The following is a 24,209-nucleotide window of genomic DNA, read 5'->3' as shown; positions in this document are numbered from 1 at the left end:
AATTCCCGTAAGAGTTTCAGACCAGTGGGGGCAATAAGCCAGGGGCACCAATGAGGTGCAAACAAAAGACTTATCAGCAACTAAGATGCCATAGGGGTGGGTCATATACCACAAGTTTAAACATGCCACTTAACTCGAGCATATTTCATGTGCGTTGTGCAACTGTAAACAGTGTACTAGACCATTGGTTCTCTCGAAATGGAGGGATGCTAGAACATGCATAACTAACCTCTTTTATCTAAAACTGTGTCTAGGTAATGTTTTGAATCAAGTTGCACTTGTGCATGATTCAGTTGTGCATTATGGGTTGAATGAATGAATGAATGAATGAATGAATGGTCTTTATTGTCATTGCTACAGTACAGGTACCAAACAACGACATTTAGGATTGTCAAACGAAGTGAAAATAAATGCTTTCACTTTGTTTGACAACCCATAATGCACTACTGAATCATCTTGTAATTACAGTACAAAGCAATCACTGAAGTGCTATGTAACACAACATGCTAATACAATGTTGTTACCAGAGTTATTACATTGTTACGATACATGCATAGAGTGACGCCATGTAAGGTGTTACCAGCAGACCATCTGTCAGCCAGGAGCTCCCTACAAAGTTGTCTATACTGCAGTGTACTCTATATAAAACCCCATTGACCTTGAAGGCTATATAGAGAACACTAGGAGATGGTCTAATACAATAAATGCTGACAGAGCAGACTAGGCCAGAGATAAAGCTTGGCCCTCTGGGCCTCAACCTACTGTCAAGTATAGCGTATAGCGTAAAGAGTAATGCATTATCAAAACCTGTAAACCAAATAAGCGTATATCATCTACAGTAGAGGCACTGAAATTCACTAAACAAGCCCCAGAGGTTGTTTAGTGATCTTATCTTTGGGTTAGGGTTTTTACCTGTACTTTCCATTATCTTGAGAGACTTGGACAATAAACAATAAAGCATTAAGACAAACAACACCAAACCAAAAGGGCTTTGACCAGTATTTAACCATCCAGGGGATGAAGAGCTCTTAGGAGGTACAGTTAAGGTGTAGCCTGAAGAGATGGAAGAGCAGAGTGATCGGACAGGTGTATGGGACACTCTACACAGTTCCGTTCCTCAACAGCTTGGTCAACCCACATCAAAGTAGAGAGGGGTAAAATAGTCCATGTGACAGGGTCTGGTTAAAAAGTCCTCAAGTAGGGCATGGTCATTTTAAAGTTTTTTTCCATATTATGAAAGTGCAGATTGTAAGCTTTCAAATGATAGATAGATAAATACATAGATTCAACTTAATCGTCATTGCAGAGTACAAGTACCAGACAACAAAATGCAGTTTACCATCTAACCAGGGGGATATTCCATTAACGTCGCTAAAAGACAATCCAGGCTTATTTTGATAAATCCCACGAGATTTCTAAAAATCTAGCCTTATGTTGATATGTCTCATGAGATGTATCAAACTAAGCCTGGATTTCCCTTTAGCGACGTTGATGGAATACCCCCCAGAAGTGCAAATATTGATATATATGATACTGAGAGTCATTGTACCCCATGTGTGTATGGGGGGGGAGACTGAGAGTCATTGTAATTGCATTATAACCATGATCTAGAGTTTTGCCACCTCTGGTAGCGCAGGACACATGCTGGTGGAATTCCCCGCAATAATGAAGGCAACCATAATGAACTGCACGGGTGTGCAGTTTGTTGGTTGCTAATGGCAACATGCAGTTCTTTCATTGCTAGCTTAGCATTAGCATCTGGAGGTATGTAGGCTGCCGTAATGAGAACAACAGAGAATTCTCTGGGCAGGTAAAACGGTCTACACTTGATCATCATTATTATTAGTCTAATAATGGACAATAAACAATAAAGCATTAAGACAAGTATAATATTACAAGTATAAAACATTATTAGTATAATAATAATTAGTATTCCAGATTGGTAGAGCAATGACTCTCAATGGTAGCTGTGTCTGTTCACCAAGTTTTGTTGACATAAATGCACAGACCATCACCTCTCATTTTACCTGAGTTCTCAGTTGTTCTGTCTGCCCTGAAGAGGCTCCTTCCTGTTAGCGTAGCAACGCTATGAATAAAATATAAATGGACTGACTTATATAGCGCCTTATTCCAAAGCACTTTACAATGGCCTCTCATTCACCCATTCACACACCAATGGCGACTAGCTACCATGCAAGGCGCTGGCCCGCTCTTTGGGAGCAATTTGGGGTTCAGTGTCTTTCCCAAGGACAACTCGACCATGTGGCCAGCCGGGGTTCGAACCGCCGATCTGCCGACCCTGCAATCATTAAACGCCTGCTCTACCTCCTGCGCCACAGCCGCCCCCCAGCCGTCTGGGCCCGACGGTGCTTGCCGGGAAGCCTTTATTTAGCCTATTTAAGCCTATCGCTTGTTGACAACATGGTGAACATTCTAAATCCATTATGCTCATTCACAGGCTGTGAAGTAAATATCAAAGGGACTGTATTGGGTGAGGGAGCCAATTAGACATAATTTGCCTCAACATTAAAGGCCAAGGTTAATGTAAACGAATGATGTTGGTGAAGGCTTATAAATGAAGGCCTTTCATCCAACCCTTGATGTCCTGGCTTGTTTTATACTTCAACGGTTTTAAAGATGTTCGATTTATGATCTCTGTCTCATCGATGTCATTTCAAACACTCCATCTGAATCTTTGATTTGGTGATTTCTCTTAACATTTTCAATATTTAGCTATTTTACAGTATTTTACATATGCTAATGTATGTCCAATGGTTATTAATAGTTGGTTATTGTTAGTAATAACTAATAGTTACACTTTTGTTTCATACTTGGGACTTAAAACCATAGGAATTCTATGAATTGATGCAAAAGGCAAGTACGATAAAACCGTTAGTCACAGTAAGAGGGAATTCAGCCGACAGCTGACCAGGCCTTCCCAGACATGACCAGACAGACAGGCATCCAGTAAATATGCCCTTATCATAGGCTTAGTCACACTCACACACACCCCCCCCCACACACAGGCTTAAGACGATTAGGAACTTACTCAGCATCATCTTCCTGTATTGATTTAACCTCAATACGATGAAGAAGAAGAGGAAGTTATGTGTCAATTCAATGTGATCAAATTACATAGGAATCGATATCCCATTGACAAAATAATGTTAGGAATCGATATCCCATTGACAAAATAATGTTCATACTCCTGAATAATGACTGACACAATGCAGATTGGCAGCATTAGGTATTAACTTGGATTGGTTAAGGTTAGGGATGGTGGTTAGGATTAGGGTTAAGGTTACAAATAGTTTCAAAATGGTTAGGGTAAGTGTAAGTTCTTTGGGGAAGGTTCGGCAAACATTAGCAACATTAACCACTAAAAGCACACACACACACACACACACACACACACACACACACACACACACACACACACACACACACTCTGTCTCTCTCACTTAACCAAGCAGAATGAAAGCACTTCCGTGCTAAAAGCTATACTTAGATCTATTAACCTACTCTGCACTAATGCGGTGTAAAGCTCCCACCTGATACACTAATCTCCAAATAGCCCTACAGCCTCCGGGCTCAACCTCTCAGTCACAGCATACCTGTTGTATACCCAACACACAGCACAGTGGAGTTGCACAGTAATACACGCAGGGGGAGCTCGGGTTTTCAGAAATATCATGAAACCTTCATTCACTTGGGGACACTGCCTAAACAACAAAGGTGAGTCTGTTTGTGTTGCTTGAAACGAAAGTATCAGTAGGCCAATCTGTTGACACAAACATGGTACGTTAAAGGGATGGTTCAGCCTATTTTCCCGTTAAAGGGATGGTTCAGCCTATTTTCATGTTACGGTGATTTTTCAAGGTGAAAAATCATCTTACCCACCCTGAGTTGGCCTCATAGGCCAAGAGTAAAAGCTTCTCTGGACATTCGATTCTCCATTCACATTCATTCATTCATTGGTGTGAATTGAGAATCGAATGTTGTCGTGCGACAAAATCGCACGCCGTGTGCATTGGGCTTTATGCTGTTGATAAATGATGCCCTCAAATGTGACGACAGCTGGTGAAACGGGGAACAAGTCGGCAACTGACCAAATGTTCAGACTTTTATTCAGAAAAATTTAAATAAATTGGACCGGAACATTTAAGCTTACGGTGACTTAATTTATTTCAAATTTCTACTTAACATTGTTAGCAGGCTCACAAAACAAGCTGTCTTAGCAAACTGGTTAGTTGTTTGAGGATGTTTTCCAAGAACATTTTAAATTGAAGTTTGCTTGCAAGCTAATCTTGTTTTGTGAGCCTGCTAACAATGTAAAGTAGTGTTATAGCTAACTCGGTAGTAGTGGGGATTACTCACCGAATCCATTGCATTGTAATATTTTGGCTCACATTTTACAGAATAAAAGTCAGAACATTTGGTCGGTTGCCGCCTTGTTCCCCCTTTCACCAGCCGCCGTCATAAATGTCTTTTCTAACACCTGATCCATTGAATGACAAGGTTTTCCATCATCATCTCTACATCCTTCAGCTTTGATATCTGCTGTAGTGCTGTATGTTGGTACTTCAAACATGTTGTTTCAGAACACCTCTCAAACATAACTCAATGGTAGCTTGGTACAGGCCATAACTAGAGCAACATACAGCACTATCGCAAGTATGCTGCAAGTAAGCTGTGTTCTGTAAAACCATGTTTGTGCATTGGTGAAGTTATCGGTGGTGGTGTGCATTTTGAATTTCCTGTCTTTTGCGGCTTTTGACAAGCTATAAGCTCTCACATAAAACATCGTTTTTGGTTATGAATTAATCATACGAGTGGGAATGTACAGTACAGTGTATATTCACTCAAATAATGACATCAGAGAGAACTATTTCATCAGGACTGGGATCTCCATAGTTGAAGAAAGGAAAGGTGGGTTTACTACTGTACATCAACATCGGTTCCTTGTCCCTTTACAGGATGAGACCCAGGCGCCTGACCTGTGCCATCGATCTGTTACCCACCATCAGTGAGATGCAGGAGGAACAACTGGAGGATGGGAACCCAGAGCACCCCACCCATTCTATGGAGGAGTATGTGGACTCCATCAAAGAACTCTCCCAGTCTGCCCCGTACCCCCTCCACGGCCCACTCCGAGGGCACCGAAGGTGGATGAATCGTCAGGGCTCCCAGCCTGCTGGAGAATGTCCCACCTCTGCTCCAGTGGCGCCCTATCACTCATTCATGGCCTATGGCTCCTGGGCCCCCATTGGTCCGTCGGAGGTGTCACTCACTGTGGCCAACAAATCAGACTCCAGAACCTTGAGGCAACGTGCCCAAGACCCTGTGGATTGGTTATTTGCACAGGCCCAGTTTGCTGGGTTGTCTTGAGCAGGAAAGTTCCAGGCATTATCTTGAGAAGCTTTGAAGAAGGCCACAACCTTTGAACAATTTCCGCCCTGTGGAAAGTCTGGATTACAGGATTAACTCATCATGGGTGTTGTGGATGAGGTGGCGAGGGATGATTTGTGGACGTTGGTTTAACGTAGTCACTTGACTCCTCTGTATTCTTTGCGTCTATACACCTTCAGGCGGTAAGATGACCCTCACAAGGGGTGACAAAGGAGAGGAGTGTGGAAAGAAGGTGAAGGGTGACCCAGATTGCACCCAAATTAATACCACCTAAAATGTGTGAATGAATATTGAAGTTGCAATAATGACGTTTTTGTAAAGCACAGTTTTATAAAGATTTGCTGTAAAGCAGTTTTGCAAAGTACCATAGTTATTTCCTTGTAAATGTCTATTGTTTGTGAGCTCAAGATGATTAAAATTCCTAATATGGAAAACAAGTATTGTTACCAATTCATCATTCAATGATTCACACTGAACTTGAATTTATAAACTGCATCTCTTTGTCTGCTTAGTCTCTTTTGTCTATGCTCAGCTGGACTTCCTTAAGTTTCTGTTTCTGTAAGCGAGTGGAAAGCCCGCCAAGCCGGCCAAGAGGTTTCAGTGGGATTATCTGTTTTGGCTGTGGTCCACAAGGGAGGCCCGCTATCCACTGACTTCTACTGAGCTGCAACATTGAACGTACCAACTATACGGCTGACTAACACCATGACTGATATCAAAAATATATTGGGTTATGTTCTGGTGAAAAAGCTTAGGCATTGCCAATATCTTGAGTAACAGTGCTCGGATAACCAGATTAGGGTTAGGGTTAGGGTTCTATGTCATCAGAACCCAGCTGATAAACTATGCCTATACGTCAGTTACATCCGTTATGATCCATGGTTATCACAGACTAGTATTCATTAGCCGTGTAACATCATTGTATGACTAGAAGAGGTAGTGAGAGTAGTTATGGGTCAAATGACAATAATTATAATCGATAATTTACCACATACAGAACGGTGGCACAGTAAACTATGTGTACTACCATGTATCTACACATTACACTGTGACATAGTGTATTACTATTACACTGTTGCATGGTTGCTCATGAAATTATTAAGCACAAGTACTTAATCATATAAATACACGGTTTTACTGTAGCTACAAGACACATCATGCTGTAGAGCAGAGGTTCTCAACCCTCTCCTCTGGGACCCCCAGCCGCTCCACATATTTGATCTGTTCCACCACCAGCACACCTGATTCAACTGATCAAGTATAAATATATACATACATATATGGTTTGTACTTGATCAGTTGAATCAGGTGAGCTGGTGGTGGAACAGATCAAACATGTGGAGCGGCTGGGGGTCCCCGAGGAGAGGGTTGAGAACCTCTGCTGTAGACGAAGGTACTGATCTTGTTTGTCTTCTCTTCTATGCTTGCCTGAGAATCTTCTGGAGGTACAGTAATACTGTAGTCACTGTGACAATCCAAAAACGTCATGCCAGCCAAGACAGTTGACCATAAAAACCAGACACATCCTGAGTGTTCAGTTGTTATTCACTGCTGTCTTGATCGTTTCCATATGTTTCCATATGTGTGTGTATGTGTGGCGGGTTTTAGTTGGTGTTGACTTGCTACCCTGGGGTGTTCTCCGCAAGCTGGTGCCACAGCTGAACCTATGACTGGTCATACTGTCATCATGACGTTTCTGTGTCAGCTGACCTGGCTGTCAGCCAAAATCGTATCTCAATGCAAGAACATTTCAGGTGAAGTCTCTGTTTTCTGTTTTTGATCAGATTCTTTTCCAGTACATCAATAGTTTGGACACCCTGACCGCTGACACCAGCACAACAGTCCAATGTCATGGATTGAACTTCCTTAAGAGGGAATCACTAGCAGAAGGCGTCTCTCCCACTCACTAATAATTCAAAACAGAGTTACACAGTTTGATTTATAATAACAGGTTAGCGGCGTTATTGCGGCCAATAAAGCCACTTAAACATAAATCATCACTATCCCCCTGCTGACTCAACCACTCACAATGTCTCATTTCACTCAGTCACTGGTACAGAGTTCTATGTTACCGTCTTAGCCCGCCCACCCCTCTGACCGCGTGTAGTTTGCATTCCTGAATGTCTCTGGGGTGAATGGAAATTCCAAATTCCGGCAGTGTCTTGACTGCCGGGAAACGGCATGGGATTTTGGGAAAACCCTCACAGGCAGTATTTAAGAACCTAACTTTCTCTTCACCTTCACTCTCACTTCAAGTGGCTCTGACAGCACTCTCTCTTTCCTTACTCTGCACTTCAAGGGGGATCTTACTTGCCTTCTCAACTCTCACTGTTCAGCCTAAAGATGGTCTCATCAAAAGCCTGCTGTCTCTTGGTCGTTTTGGCTGTTTGCATACAGCTCTATAATGGTAAGCTTTCACAGTTCATTATTTCAATGCAACAGCTTTAAAACATGAAGGGGCTATGGATGCTTTACTAGAGAAGATAATGTGTATTTCAGTGTAATAGTACAATTACAATTCTCTTTTGTGTGTGACCTCTGGTTAGATGTGTAGTGACAACTGTGTGAGCAGTAGTGACAACTATTTGTGGGTGAGGTCATGAGGTCATGTTGCATCAACCATAGTAGAAAAAAAGAGCAGTTATTTGGTATATTTTCTTCTCAGACCATTTTACAACTGTCAAATGAATGGTCCTAGAAAGCATTCCAGTACACTTTTATCACAGTTCTAATTTAGAAAGCTAAAATAATAAAACACGTTATTTGTTGCAGAATGTGTGCATATGCTAACTGCTTTCTGTATTTCTCCCCTTCCAGCTCAGTTCATTCCTGGAGCCAGGTGTTTATGTCAGGGAACGATCAAGTTCACTCCAGAAAGAATTGTTGATTTTCAAATCAGCGAAAAGGGGCCTAACTGCGATCATACTGAAGTCATGTAAGTATCTGTTTATCAGTGACACTTCTATATGGAACATTTTCAGACAGTAATTATTTGATTTCCTCATTGCAGTTATGGCCTATAACAATCATTGCATTAATTGATAATGAAATCATTAATAAATATTGGTTTCCTTTCATTATTCCTTTTCAGTGTTACTCTGGAGGAAGACAAGGCCAGGCGCTGTTTGAACACTCATGGAAGGCTGGCCAAAGCATTTCTCATGTGCTGGAACAGGTAAGATAAATAATCCAAATCATCATCCTCATCCTCATCCTCATCATCAAGTATCTGTTTTTAGATAGAAAACATGTTTTACTGTCTTCAATAGGAAAAATTGTTTTAGAGCTTAAACATAGATAAATAATCATACTTATCACTGTAGCCTTATGTGGTACAGTCCTACAGTCTAGCAACATATAGACCCAATGTTAAAGCAGGAATATTCCATAATGTTATAATTACAGTTCATACATACAGTACAACACCGTGGAGTTGTAGACTTACATGTGCTCCAGGAGAGGCTGGTGGAGGTAGAAATTGGAGGACAGGCTCATTGTAATGCATGGAACGGACTGACAACGAGCCTGTCCTCCGATTTCTACATCCACCAGCCACCTCTGCTCCAGAATCAGGCTAAACAACATACATGTACATTACTCCATTATTACATGACTCTTACTCCAAGCAAATTGGCTACAAGTTCAACACCACCATACAGTATGTATTACCACAGTGCTTGTCAATCCTAACCCTGATTCTTCATCTTGTTTAAATAGAATCAACAGGGATGAGAGCCAGAAGATGAAGTGTCTGAACAGAGTGAAGAGACCGCAGTGAAAGTGACAGAGAAGAAGAGAAGGAACACCCACTGGAAAAACCCACGTGGCTGGAATCCAGGATGTCATGTGACCAAACACGCACAAGGAAGGAATATTGGGAACATTTACCGTACACTTTCAAGCTGGAGAGAAAAGGGGAGCAGGGTGAGAGAGAGAGAGAGAGAGAGAGAGAGAGAGAGAGAGAGAGAGAGAGAGAGAGAGAGAGAGAGAGAGAGAGAGAGAGGGAGAGAGAATTGAAAAGGGAGAGAGAGAAAGAATGACAGAGAGAGGAAGTAGAAAGTAAGTGTGGGGATCAAAGCTATCATTCTGCTCCAACAGCACTGAATATAATTACCATGACCATACTGACTCCTACTGTAATGTACTGTCCAAACATTAATTTGCCATTCATCACATTTGTATTTACTACACAGTTACTACACAGGTTTGAAGGTAGTGTAATCTTGTCTGAATGATCTAATTTATACAATAATTTATGACTTTAGATTTGTTATTTAAATGTGTTTATTTTTATTGAACAATTAAAAATGGTTTTGATACAACTTGAAGCTCTCTTTAATTTTGATTGTGTTACAGTAGCAACATTTGGCAAAACAAGGTTTTCCACAAACCATCATGTAGGCCTATTTATAATGCATTAACAATTAACGGCCTACATTTATAGCATATTTAATACCTGTTTGACACCATTCCTCATTCCCTTCCATGCATTACAATGAGCCTGTCCTCCGATAATATAATATAATATACCTCCACCAGTTAGCATAATATGCACACATTCTGCAACAAATAACGTGTTTTATTATTTTAGCTTTCTAAATTAGAACTGTGATAAAAGTGTACTGGAATGCAGGCATTATACACACATAGGTCATGGAGAGTGTTACAGCCCATTTAACATGTTGCCACACTCAAGAGGGAGAGAAGGGTTTCTGTCTAACACAGCTGTTCACAACAGCTGTATGGGCTGGCTGAGGACGGAAAGCTGGAGCTCTGGAAAATCTCATGACATCATTGCGACCCTGGGTAAACTTGGAAACACCCCACAATGAATGTCTACGATTAGAATACACACATACGGTTAACTTGATATTAAAACTAGTCTTGTACAATGCGAAACAATCGTGGATGGTTAAGAACTAATGAGATGCGTTGATTACAAGGCTGTCAGTGTGCACCATCTGGTGGAGGTGTCGAGTACCGTGTTCAACTCAAGATAGTCATACTGTCATATTCAGTGACAACACTCCCAAAATGTATAGTGTTGATGCATCTAAGGCAATGCCAATACAGCCCAAACCAAAGAACAGCTTTGTCAATGTGAGGTTCAGACGAGAGTTTAAAACATGGATATTTTGCTTGACATCTCTTGGTGGTTGAACACATAGTGTGCTTATGGCAGATGGTATTGGAGGCTATTGATTGGCTGAGGCCTATCATCTCTCTCCAAGCAGCCTTGTTCTCTAGAGTGATTATCTATGGCAGCATGTCTTGATTTTTGACCATTACTTTGCTGGAGAGATAAACTTTGCCAGAGGATATCAGAACTAGTCTCCTCACTCGAGGGAAATCAAAAGGCCTGCTCTCTGTCCGAGCAAAGGAGTGTGGGAGAGAATAGATCCTCGATAAACTTTCCCACTCCGAGTGCACACACACAAATACACACGCATGCGCACACACACACACACACACACACACACACACACATGCTCACTCTCACACACACACACACACACACACACACACACACATGCTCACTCACACACACACACATGCTCACACACACACACACACACACACACACGCATGCTCTCACACACACACACACACACACACACACACACACACACACACACACACACACACAGCTCGAGGCATACTCAGAGTATGTCTTTTTGAATTACACTGCATGGACAGACATGAATGTTAATATTATGTCGCTGGGAGAGGAGAAGAAGGCTAATGTGGGTAAGTGGCACCCCACCTGCATCAATATCATCACATGCCTCTTCCATTGCTTGCAGAAGAGCCATGCGCACATAGGGCTGCCTGACGGTCATAGACCTTCCACTGCGATGCCGAAAATAACCCTAAGTAGTAGGGTGGAAGGTATTGAACAAGAAATTGTGGGTGGTCAACAAAGCACTTTTGGACCAGGGCTGCACGATGGAAGCTGATATTGTCCCATACAACAACATATCTGTGATGCTCTGCGTCATTCATGCGTCATTCATGCGTCATTCATTCGTCATTCAGTCCAAAAATGTGACAATGTAGGCTGTGTTGTATAGACCAACCTTGGTGAGGTTGAAGCCAGCCTCATCGATGAAAATAAACATACATTAGCATCCATTTCCAGTGCTCTCTGAAAACGAAACAAAAACATCTGTCAATACAGTGTAGCCCAGTACACTGGGGAAAACGCTGTACTGTGTGTAGTGTACCGTAGTCAATCTTGTACTTCCATCCACATATTTATGTCTCAGAGCATTGATTCTTTCCGAATTTCTCTCAAAAGGCACCCAGTAAAGCTGCTTCATGTGCACTTAGTTTCAATGGAGAATACGGGCCAATGAGGACAGGCTGACTCTCCAGATGTTGCTGAAAATGGTGTCTCTCATCACTTGGCTTTGAATCTCTCGGAGTCTAATTGAATTATTTTTCCAAAACCAGGTTGATTATTGCCGCTTCCTGTGCCTCATTGAACATTCGAACATAATGTTTAGATGTTTAGATTTTTGGTCTGGATTGTTTGTGTTAATACCAAAGGCTGGTGCAAATTTCACTTGAATAGGCTAATTGGAAATACATTTACTGGACAAAATGTTGATGTGTTCAATACTTTCTAACACTGTATAAGACCCACACATCACAGCTGTTGACATTCGTCATCAGGCCACCCTGCAGATGGTGATCTCAAAACATTGATCAACTTTCTCCCAAGCAGTCTGGGAACAGTCCTCGATGTGTGAGACCCTGCATTTTCACCTCTGACCTAATCTTCACTCAGTGGATATAAAATATTGTGGTATAAAATATTGTTCAAATCCTTCAATATGGTCAAGTAATGTTGCCCAGATTTCATCAGAGAGTTGTCGTCTTCCTTGTCCTCTTCTTTGTACTCATCTTTCCCCTCCCCTTCCAGCTCTACCCCTACCTCTCACTCTCACCCTCCCTCTGCCTCTTCCTCTCGCTGCTATGTTGGCTTCCAATGTTGTTGTAAAAAGGTGTGAGACCTGTGGTCTTTTTTATAGCGCGTACAGCCTGATCGATGAGTCAACAATTAAGCAACGAGGTGTTTGGCCAGATGGTAAGTGTACTGGCCAATTGGTCCTTGGGCATGGCATATTGTTTGGCAGTGTTTTTAAATGGCAAGCAAGTGACTTTATGGCAGATTCTTGCGTCTTATGGAGAGAACCGTATGCACTGTGTTGCAAAGAGTGCCGTGTTGAATTGCAAATTGGGTGCAAAGCATAAAATGTTTTTAGAGTTTTGGAGACTTCAGCTGAGGTTTTGCTCTCTGAGTGTCACTTTCAATATTTGTGCTTTATGCGTCATTTTAGTGTGCTAGCATTTTTTAAAAAAAACATGTAAAGCATATTTAAAGACACTCTTCTCAGAATTTACTTACCCCCAACCCCTCCTCCACCCCCTAGTTTATATGGGAAACTATAATAATAATAAAAGAGGATAGTGCTCTTCAAAGGCATGCGACTTCCCCCCTTATCCCCAGTGCTGAGATAAAACACTGGCTCCACTCCGTTTTAAGGGCCTAATCCTGTTGTGAGTTGTTTCAGTTGTTTCTTGTTCTCTGTCTAGCTGTCAAAACAGCATCACTTGAGAACCACTCTTAAGCTATAAACACAAAACCAACAAATACAATATCAATGAATTATCTGTGCACTATCAACTAAGCATGGGATTCCATGCCTTCTCATGTTTTAAAAATTTGCTGCTAATAATTTGTCAGGCGCTTTGTAAAGCCTGCGACAAGTGTGTTTAATTTTTAAACATTCTGTGGCAAGCGCAAGTCCTGAGAGGATTTTTTTTTGCATTTTATTTCCATGATATTATGTGTTGTTCCTACCACTTTGAAGTTTATATATAGCTTTTAAAAAGGGAGAGAGCTGCTGTCTCCCTCTGAAAAATACACTATAGTTTGCTGTGGCAGATAGAATCAAAGTAGCTCGAGAGCTGCCTGCCATGGCTTCTGTGCAGTCCAACCAGCCCATGCTGTTCGTCAGATGTGGGCGCGAACTTTTTTCGCCCTCCCCAAAAAATAAAATGTTCCAAACCGATATTTTATTCATACGTGTTGTGGAAAGCACCCAATTGCTGGTTGATGTAGCTGTCAGACAAATAGAAAACAGTACGTCGGACCTTACATGTTTGCGCTATGCAATATTCATGCAATGGTTATAAAATCAGGCTTCCATGCTATAGTATCTTGTTGCACCCCAGGTTGGGCAGAAACTGGACTTCAATTAGATGAAAACAGTGGGACAGCTGTATGGAAAGACATATAGAAGTAAACAACTGTGCTGCCAAGCAGTGATGAAAGAGCCTACGTTATATAGCTTTAGTTATGTGTTTCTTAAACCACGCTATGAAAGTGTGTGTGTCTGTGTGTGTGCGCATGTGTGTGTATGTGTGTCAGAGCATGTGAGAGTGTCGACAGATTTACAGTTTGTGTTTGTACTCTATGTGTATATGTGTGTGTGTGTGAGAGTGTGTGTGTAGATTTACTGCTGTGTTTGTGTGTGTGTGTGTGTGTGTGTGTGTGTGTGTGTGTGTGTAGATTTACTGCTGTGTGTGTGTGTGTGTGTATGTGTGTGTACTGTATGCATGTAGCCTATGTGCTTTTTATCATTCACCATGCAATATATGACTGCCTGGAGACAGGGCTTGGAAGGTCTCTCATGTTCCCGGTTGTCAATCATCCGTGCTTCAGCCCCATAAATAAAGGATGACACTCCACCCCAGATGCTCCTTCTCATTGTTTAGTTGGGCCCGCCTGGCCAAGTCCCACCATTCCCCAGATACAGTTCACTTGTTATTTTATATGCACAGAGGTAACTGAACAGGGAACCAGAGTACACACACACACACACACACACACACACGCACACACACACATGCGCGCACGCACGCATGCACGCGCACGCACACACACACACACACACACACACACACACACACACACACACACACACACACACACACACATAGATGTTATGGACTTGGGCTCTGATTCACACTGAAATGTGTGTTTTGCAGAATCCAAAGATGTGTCATGTCAACCATGTGATGATGAGGCACTCCCCAGTAATTCCTCTTTGTTATGCTTCAATAAGTCATTAGAGACAATTTACAGTAACACATGATTTTTGCTCAGTTGGTTTGAGACAGATATGAATTTGAATTATTGTTTTAATCATTGCCGTAATGGATCCGGCGTGGTACACAACAATATCTAAATCAAATAAATTGCTTTTTCTTCCACCTGATGTATTTGCCGACTCCAAAGGGAATGCTGGTCTCTCATTTGCAGTGGAGAGGGAGATGGAGACACACACACAGCACACAGAACTACACAGCCTGTCTGGGGATTGTTTCTGGTCACTGGTTCAGGTCTCTTGCTACTGAACCCCTCTGTCTGTCAAGCGTTGTGATGCAGTATTGGGAGCTTACACACACACACGCACGCATACACACACACACACACACACACACACGCGCGCGCACACACACACACACACACACACACACACACACACACACGCACGCACACACACGCACACAAACACACGCACACGGGTTGATAAGGCCGCTTGAAATTTAGCATATGCTCCTCACTGACAAGATTACAAGGCTGAGTCTGAAGTGTGATCTCCTAACGCAATACCAGAATACATCCTGTCTTCACATCCTGCTAGTAGACTATGTATAATCCCCTTTATATGTCCATAAAAATGAGGGTGCAATGCCTGTCTTATCATAATAGTATCACTGCAGCACACGACCATGAGATAAACAGCAAGGAATGTGAGAACACGTTGAAATAGTATTCAGTTCACGTCTAGTTCCACGGTATTAGTTGGCAAAATCCACATTTTCGTAATGAGAAACAATAGTTTGAATCAATCAACCAGGTTTAATTCCAGCCAAAACAAGGGAGCAAGCAATCAAATGGCAGAGAGATTACCCCAGCCTCCAATATGTTGAAGCCTATCATACTTGCGTTTCACTGCAGAAAAGGCAGATCATTGTAATGATACATGCCCACCTACAGGGGGCAGCAGTGACACTCTTCTCCAATGCTGTTCCTCCACAATCCACATCAACATGCTGGCCAAATCGTCTGCCTCCACAGTCTCCTGTTTTGGCCACTGTAAAGGGAGCCAGGGCTTACAGTGTTGAATTCATTAACCTTTTTCGCCACTCCATCCGAAAGCGTGGGGCCGCGATTGGAAACAACCCCTCAGCACTTTAAACAGTTTAGTGAAAGGGTCACAGGCAGAAGAAGAGGGGCGAGCCCTTATTTGTTCTTATCTGAAACATGTCATCTCACATCAGACAGTCGGTTATTCACAAACGCACCATGCGTTTACGGGTGCGACCAGCGGTCGCGCTTAACCTGTGCCTGATATGCTGCTATCAGACAAGCGACACATTTTGTTTCAGAACTTATAATTGACTCACTCGGGACCATCTGATGGGTTCGCTTCAGTTGTGAGAGAGCTTTCAACTGGCATCTGTGTCAGGTTACCCACTGTAGCGTTAGATCATAAGAAGCAAGAAGCCTCAGCCCCTAAAGTGAGACAAGTCAACTGCCTCTTTTATGTCTCGTAGAAACACACAGAGAGACCAATTTGAACTTGGTTCACTTCATTATTTTGTGTAAAGACAGTTGTTATGTTGCAGAACACCAGTATGTGAGTATGACTGACCTTGATAGAGGTTGCTTCTCAATACGTCTAGGAAGTTAACCCTGGTATAACCCTCCCAATAGACTTTTGAAGAACAACTTTGAAATACTAAATCATTAGGGGCCGGTTTCACAGACAAGGCTTAAGCCTAGTCCTGGACTGAATCATACTTTCAATGTAAAATCTCCTTTGAAGATGCTTTTTAGTCTAGGATTACGCTTAAGCCTTGTCTGTGAAACCGGCCCTAGATGTGTCATATCCATAATAATAACTCCTCATGTCAGAATGTCAGATTAAGAGCCCTCGGGTAATTCCTCAAACAGCTGAACATGAAAACAAAAATGTGACAGCAGCTGGTGAAAGTTGGCAACCAATCAAAATGTTCTGACTTGTATTCTGAAAAATGTAAACAAACGTCAACGTTGTTGAAAATCAATGACACACTCGCTAGTCAAAGCAAAACATTGCAATACAATGGATTTGGTGAGTAATCCCCACTACTCTACACCAGTGGAGGCTGGTGACTTCCAGAATTGAGGAGGCCAATTTTTTTTCCGCTTGCTCGCTTCACTCGCGATGGAATGTTCCCTGTTCTTATAGAAGAATATTAAATTGACTTGTAATAAAACGAAATCGACTACATTAAAAATAAAACTGTTCAATAAATCCTAAATCTTGTCTACCTATTCGATGTATAAATCGCGCCAGAATCTCGCCGACTTCCGAGGTCATTTTAAGCAAATTTGGCCAAATGAGCTATTATTTTCAGGGATAATAGCCATGGGTGTTCTAGACGCCATTTAGCAGACGCTTTTAATCCAAAACGATTTACAATTACGAATTACAGGGACATTCCCCCTGGAGTAATTGAGGGCTAAGTGCCTTACTCAAGGGCAAAATAGGCTGGTCTCAGGCGGGATTTGAACTCACGACCTTCCGATCAAGAGTCCAATTCACTAACCAAAGACCACAAACCCATAGATACTGGATGTACACCAGTGGAGGCTGGTGACTTCCAGAATTGAGGAGGCCAAAATTTTTTCCGCTTGCTCGCTTCACTCGCGATGGAATGTTCCCTGTTCTTATAGAAGAATATTAAATTGACTTGTAATAAAACGAAATCGACTATCGATCCCCACCAACGACCATAACGTGGTGAAACAAATGAGCGGCAACGCGAGAGAGTGAGAAACCATCGTTACACCGAGACGATCACCGGGAAAGAGAAGAAATAAATCTTAATTTGCCCTCTTGGAATCAGCGCATTAATGGCTCCGTTACGTTCTGTCGTAGAGGTCCCTGGTAACCCCGCCTACTCACATGGGGACTATGATTGGCCCGACGCAATGTGATTGCTTTCTCTGATTGGTTTAAAACCGATGTCTGTCAGTATTAGAACACCAGTGATTGGCTTATGGAATAGTGTCACAGCAGCTCAGAAATGAACGTTACTTGGTTTTTGCAGAACAGGTTTGCAGTATCTATGGGTTTGTGGTCTTTGGTTAGTGAATTGGACTCGCATCAGAAGGTCGTGAGTTCAAATCCCGCCTGAGACCAGCCTATATTTATTTTATATCCAGCCCTTGAGTAAGGCACTTAGCCCTCAATTACTCCAGGGGGAATGTCCCTGTAAATCGTTTTGGATTAAAAGCGTCTGCTAAATGGCGTCTAGAACACCCATGGCTATTATCCCTGAAAATAATAGCTCATTTGGCCAAATTTGCTTAAAATGACCTCGGAAGTCGGCGAGATTCTGGCGCGATTTATACATCGAATAGGTAGACAAGATTTAGGATTTATTGAACAGTTTTATTTTTAATGTAGTCGATTTCGTTTTATTACAAGTCAATTTAATATTCTTCTATAAGAACAGGGAACATTCCATCGCGAGTGAAGCGAGCAAGCGGAAACATTTTTGGCCTCCTCAATTCTGGAAGTCACCAGCCTCCACTGCTCTACACTAACTAGTAGTCTAGCAGCAAGTCCTCAAAAAAGGCTTTAGTTTTCGAGATACCCCTACCCGAGGTAGAGCAAATGACAACAATGATTTTTCTTATCTTTAGGGTCTCCCATTAATGAAATTGATTGTTGTCAAATTTTATTTTTGGGGAAAAGATGTTTTTTTGGTTGTTCTTTAGAGCTACCCCAATCCCTGAAAAAGAGCCAAATTAGACCAGGCCGAATATGGGGAAGGTGACAAAAAAGCCCATAACTTGAGAATGATCACTCCTTTCCTCTTCAGATTTGCTGAGGTATGAACCAGGTGGTTGTCCTACATCACCAAATAGTCAGACAACTATTTACCTAAATAAATACTGAATTATAGTCCTGTAAACTTAGCTTTAGTTTAGACGGAAATTGTACTTTTTGGTGACAGGAACATAGGACTCCATCACTTTTCTCTCATTTATCAGAAAAACAGAAATCCCTGAAAAATATATCATTACTGAATTGTCTAGGGTGCTATTGAACAATAACCAGTAGTTGTATGGAAATATCTCATACAGTTCTATTGCAAATGAGATTTCTTTAGACATAGGCCTACCTCTTCTCTGATACAGTCAAATTCCGAATGGGGGATAAGTGGCATAATAGCCTATAAGTTAAGAATGCTCACTCTGATGGTCATTATATTTGGAGAGGGAAATACCAGGTGGCTGAACTACATCACCAAATAGTCAGAATAAGAGTAACCCAATAAAATAAAGTTTATTAGTTCTAAATTGCAAGCCTCTAAAACATAGGTGTAAATAGTACAGATTTGATTAAAACTGGAACCTTAATTCAAAGTACAGTATAGAAATAATTTTGAAGCTTGACAGTGGAACACTCTCTGCCACTCTGGTTTGAGTGACAGCTGCATGTTTCAAAACTGTGTAGCCAACTGGGCAGCAGCAGCCATAACATTCTCCATCTCAGAGGGAGAGGGGCTGTGGATTGACAGTTCTGTTCAGATTATCACCAATCTAATGACAGATAACAGGTAACACATATGTCCAACTATGATATCAATATGTTGTTGAATATGTTGTTAGATTTGTGAGCTTTTAAACCATAGTGCAGGCATTCTGATCTAGGCAGAGGCTAGCAGAGCCCAGCTTACAAGGACTCAGAACCATACTAATCGTTGCTCAAGGACGAGATGATGAAGTTCATAAGAGACTATCGCCCCACTCAGATGACATACTGTCCTTCAAGGTCAAGGTTTCATATCACAGGTCATGTCGGGCCAGTTATTCAAGCACACATAACTATACGCCTACAACCAGTGATCAAGAACCACCCCAGGATCAGTAAAAGACTTAGACTGTCCAGAGACACTAGATTTGACATCCGTAGCTAGTGTTTCATTTGCAGCCAATGTTTCAATTGCAGCCAGAAAGTCACAAAGAGAGAAGGCCTGACCCCTATATGTACCGGTACAGGTGAAAGTACAAGGTCAAAGGTCCTCAACGCAGCCTCAGAGAGGTTTGATGAAATAATACATCACCGTATGCTGACCTATGAAGATCTTTTTGCCTATGATGCAAAGTATCACAGAAGTTGCCTAGGACACTATCTTTCAGAAAGGAACATTCTAGCAGCTAGAAACAAACATTTAACAGAAAAGAAGTTAAATGAACATGAAAGAGCTTTCATTGAGCTAACTGAAGAATTAACTAAGACAGTTTTTTCAAAGCATATGACTGTCACAACACTGAGTGCTGTAACTGAGAGCTATAAAGGAAAACTGAGTACAGCTACAGAACCAACAATGTATAAATCCTGGAAACTCAAAGAAAAGATGAACCAGCATTATGGGGATAAACTCATCTTCATTGAACGTCCTGGAAAATCTGATCTGTTCTGGTGTCATGACTGTTGGCCATGCAATGAGAGAAGCTTCTCTCCTCAGACAACAAGGCAGCACAAGCCATGCTCAACTCCACCTCTGAGGACATCTCCAGAGATGCATGGTTGGCAGCAGCTTGGAAGCAGGAGTGGGAGTCAGCCGGGCCCTCCCGAATCCACCGCTACATCTGGGACCCAGGAGATGGCGCCATTGGAGGAGACGACCTACCACGCCGGCAATGGACCACACTGAACCGTCTACGAACTGGTGTCGGTCGCTTTAAAACATCAATGAAGGCGTGGGGCCTGGCGGACAGTGCGGCATGCGAGTGCGGTGACCCAGAGCAGACCGCCGACCACATAATCACCATCTGCCCCTTATATAGACCACCCTCAGAAGCCAGCCTCTTCGACCTAGAACCAGAGATGCGGGCATGGCTACGCAACACCGAGTTGGACCTCTGACGTTACACGAAAGAAGAAGAAGAGAAAACATAACAGAAGACAGGGAGACAATGCCTCCACAGAGAACAGAGACCCTCACTGACACTCAAATCCTCCACCAGGCTGCAGGTATATTGAGGAAAACTATGGAAAAGGTTGAGCATGAGCCTCAATTCTACATAAGCAGTGACAAGCTTTCCCTTCTCCAGTGCAGTGAATATGTGCCAAACACTCTGTATGATTTTGTGAACTGGTGTGTCAATGCAGGTGCATTTAAAAATGTGCAGACCTGTGATGAGGACCCAGCTCTGAAGAATAACACAAGTGTTATAACCTTTTGCCATGATCTAATTGCACAGTGCTGCAGCAGGCGTACACCTATCACACTAGGACTTGGGATTATGATCCATCATGAGTTTGGCAGCAAGGCCCTTATCAACAAGCTACACATGATGGGTCATTGTGTGTCGTATGATGAAGTGCGTAAATTTCTCACATCAGTAGCAGCAGATCAATTACAGAGAAGCAAAGGTGTTTACATTCCAAATGGACTGACAAGAACCACAGAACATGGGATAATTGATGCAGCCATTGACAACTTTGACCAGAATGAAGAGACGCTGGATGGCAAAAATAGATTCCATGGCAATTGTTGTATACAGAAGAGGTGATGTTGCCACAGCACACAACCCCATCCTGAGAATCCCAGAGAGATCTCTCCATGCCCTGGACAGCTGTGATTTGGATAATGAAGAGGTTCAGAGGTAAATATTATAGACCAACTATCTGCCAGACACATGCAATACTTGATTGAAATGGCTCTGATATACTGTATGTTAATGCAATATAATCCAATATTAAAATGTAAAATGTGTAATGTGCACTGGAGGCTTCACGTTTCACATTACACTTGTGTAAGTCAGACTAGCATTTGTCCAATATTCAAGTTACACATTATTTGTGAGGTCACACATCATAATCTAAGGAATCTGGAGTGTTGTTGTTTGTAAGGGCATTTTGTTAAAGATTGAATTATATGACAAAAGATGCCTAATGACTTGTTCTTGAATTTCAGATACATCAAGCCAGGTAGGCGATCTGAACCACCAGCAGTTCTACCACAGGTCCTCAAATCAGACAGCACAAAAGCTCAGGCAGCAGAAGGCCAAGACTTACTTTGGAAGGTGAGCCGTATCATGAAAGAAGAAGACCAGAGAATCCCAGGATGGTCTGCATTCAATGCCTATGTATCCACGTCAGACATCCCATTAACAACAGTACAATATATGCCCTTCATAAGAGCTTCACCATCAGACCTATCTACAATCTATACAGCTCTTTTGCAGCTCACACAGCTTGCTCAAGAACTGGGACAGAGGCATATACTTGTAACTGCTGACCTTGCCATCTACAGCAAAGCACAGCAAATTCTGTGGAGCAAACCTGAAGCTTTGGATGGCAAGATCACCATGAGAATTGGAGGAATGCACGTCACCATGGCCTTTCTGGCAAGCTTTGGGAAGGTGTATGCAGACGGGGGCCTCTTTGACATGATAACCGAGTCTGGAGTCTATGCTGACGCAACAGCTCGGCAGATGCTTCAGGGGAAACAACTGACAAGAGGTGTGAGGAGCATCAAGGTTGTTTCAGAGGCTCTGTTCAGGCTCTTCTGGGTGGCACTGGTCTCCTGGCTGAACAAAAAAGGCCAAAGTCCATTGTCTGCTGAACAAGAACACCTCCTGCGAGATGTGCAGCATGCCTTTCATGGCGACGACCAGGTCTCTGCCAGACAGTTCTTAAGTGAAGTGGAGACAGACCTTCCTGAACTGAGGAGAAGAATACAACAGTTTTCAGAGAGGGGAGTTCAACAATCAGCAACTTTTAAGTACTGGCTGAATTTCCTCAAAGGGGCTGATCTCTTACTCAGAATGCTACGATCAGAGCGTGAAGCTAACTTTGACCTTCATCTCAACTGCATGTCTGAAGCAATACCATGGTTCCGGGCTGCTGGCAGGATGAAATGCAATGTGTGGTCATGGTATTTGACAGGTATGACGGCCCACAGTCAATCAAAGACCTGGAGAGGCAAAGGAGAGGTGCAAGTGATGGAAGGCCTACACATGTTATCACTGGCAACACAAATGTCCCAAACTACAGGAAGTACTTGAGGAGTAGTGGAAACAAGACTGCACTGTGCATGTTTGTGAGCAACTACATTGTCACTGCAGCCCCATAGAGACTACACTCAGATGACTCCATCATCTTGGCAGGTGGATTTGACAAAGGGGAGGAGGTGAAGAGCATCTGCACAGCAGGAGTCAGCAGTTTGACATCACTGTACAGTGATCAGGAGGAGGCAGACACAAGGATGGTGCTCCATGCCATACATCTTGCAGAGTCATATTCCCGCATCATTGTGAGGTCTGATGACACAGATGTGGAAGTACTGCTCATATACTATGCAAGCAAAGAAATGTTTGGTTCATCTCTGGTGTACATGCATACAGGCCATGGAATGAGAGAGAGCTATGTCCCCATCAACACCATATCTGAGAAGATTGGAAAAGACATGTCTAACTGTCTACCAGCATGTCATGCACTCACTGGCTGTGACACAACAAGTAGTTTGTACAGAATAGGAAAGACAACAGCATTCAACAAACTCAAGACCCATCTCAGCGAGCTCAAAGATCTGGCCCATTTTGGACTCTCTGCCAGCTTGGAAGAGTCTTTGCCAGTCGCAAGAGAATTTGCGCTACTCCTATATGGAAAAAAGAAAATGGAAAATGGATTGATTGGGTTACTCTTATTCTGACTATTTGGTGATGTAGTTCAGCCACCTGGTATTTCCCTCTCCAAATATAATGACCATCAGAGTGAGCATTCTTAACTTATAGGCTATTATGCCACTTATCCCCCATTCGGAATTTGACTATATCAGAGAAGAGGTAGGCCTATGTCTAAAGAAATCTCATTTGCAATAGAGCTGTATGAGATATTTCCATACAACTACTGGTTATTGTTCAATAGCACCCTAGACAATTCAGTAATGATATATTTTTCAGGGATTTCTGTTTTTCTGATAAATGAGAGAAAAGTGATGGAGTCCTATGTTCCTGTCACCAAAAAGTACAATTTCCGTCTAAACTAAAGCTAAGTTTACAGGACTATAATTCAGTATTTATTTAGGTAAATAGTTGTCTGACTATTTGGTGATGTAGGACAACCACCTGGTTCATACCTCAGCAAATCTGAAGAGGAAAGGAGTGATCATTCTCAAGTTATGGGCTTTTTTGTCACCATCCCCATATTCGGCCTGGTCTAATTTGGCTCTTTTTCAGGGATTGGGGGGGGGGTTTTCAGGGATTTCAACCAAAAAAACATCTTTTCCCCAAAAATAAAATTTGACAACAATCAATTTCATTAATGGGAGACCCTAAAGATAAGAAAAATCATTGTTGTCATTTGCTCTACCTCGGGTAGGGGTATCTCAAAATCTGAGGGCCCTTCCTGCTAGACTATAGGTAGTAGTGGGGATTACTCATTGAATCCATTGCATTGCAATATTTTGGCTTGATTAGCGAGTGTGTCATTGATTTTCAACAACGTTCCCCCTTTCATCAGCTGCTGTCACAAATGACTCCTGGGGTTTAGGTTCTATCAGGTTTAAGAGACAGTGGCCATAAAGAGAGAAGTCTTGTTTACTAAATGAATTTCTTTGTTAGTTATAGAGGTTTGTTAGAGAGAGAGAGAGAGAGAGAGAGAGAGAGAGAGAGAGAGAGAGATAGATGGAGAGATAGAGAGAGAGAGCGAGAG

The sequence above is a fragment of the Nansenia antarctica genome (assembly GCF_963989245.1).
Source record: "Nansenia antarctica genome assembly, chromosome: 2".
Lineage (NCBI taxonomy): Eukaryota > Metazoa > Chordata > Actinopteri > Argentiniformes > Microstomatidae > Nansenia > Nansenia antarctica.
Note: the sequence above shows the minus strand (reverse complement) of the source record.